We start from the raw sequence: 1,112 nt of genomic DNA on the forward strand, positions 1-1,112 counted from the left end.
GTGAGGAGAATGGTTTTGAAGGACTCAATTGAAGAGATGTTTCCTAAATGACCGGGTAAACCTGACGACCCACAACTCGTTAGCTTGATAATAGACATACATGCAGGTAGATTTGTAAAAGGTTTTTGGGAAGTGCATGAGAATACGCAGGGGAAGAGGAATGAGAAGAAGAAGAAAATGAAGGGTGGAGTTTCGTCAGAAGCTGAGCCACCCACTAGGAAGCAGAAGAAAGTTAAGACACAGAATGAGTCTGAAGCTGCTGCAGCGGGAAATGGCTCTAGCGAGAAGGAAGGTAGCAAAGATTTGGAGTTGGAGAACAAAGCGACTCTGACGACCATTGTGAATACTCAGGATAATATTTCCAAGAAATTTGAAAAGTTTGACTCACGGTTGGAAGCTTACGAGTTAGACCAGAACAGACCATTGATGGACCAAAAGACCATTGATGACAGGGTGAAAGCTTTACTGGAGGAGCGTCTGAAAGTTCTGGGAGTTGGGAAAATTCCCGAAAACAATGATAACCCCTCTCCACCATCAGCAGATAAATCTTTAATGTTGGCATCACCACGGGTTCAAACGCAGCAGAAGTCTGTCAATAGTCCAGCGTTAGCTGCGACTTCTGGTAAGGTTTTTGGACCGAAAAAGAATTTGGCGAAGGAGCTTGATAAGGAATCAGGGGTGAAAAGGACTTTGGCTGAGGAGTTTGGTAGTGTCGCTAAAGCTACTGATCTTGAGAGTCAACCTCTTGATTTCGTATTAATTTCTCCTGCAAAGGCTACTAAGGATGATAAGGATGCTAGGGTTCCAGCCTATGGACGCGGCTGCAGGGGCATGCGTATTGTTAAGGGTGAGGAAGCCGATGAGAAGAAAAAAGCAGCGCATGCAGATGCTGCGTTTAAGAGGAAGGAGAAGGCTGAGGCTAAGAAAAAAGTGGCTGAGGCTAAGAAAAAAGAGGCTGAGGGTAAGAAAAAAGAGGCTGAGTTAATGAAGAAACAAGAGGCTGAGGGTAAGAAAAAAGAGGCTGAGTTAAAGAAGAAACAAGAGGCTGAGCTAAAGAAGCAAAAACAGGCTGGGTCAAAGTACAAAAAGGTGACTCCACCGCGTGACGGTGT

Source organism: Brassica oleracea, chromosome C7 (assembly GCF_000695525.1).
Source record: "Brassica oleracea var. oleracea cultivar TO1000 chromosome C7, BOL, whole genome shotgun sequence".
Lineage (NCBI taxonomy): Eukaryota > Viridiplantae > Streptophyta > Magnoliopsida > Brassicales > Brassicaceae > Brassica > Brassica oleracea.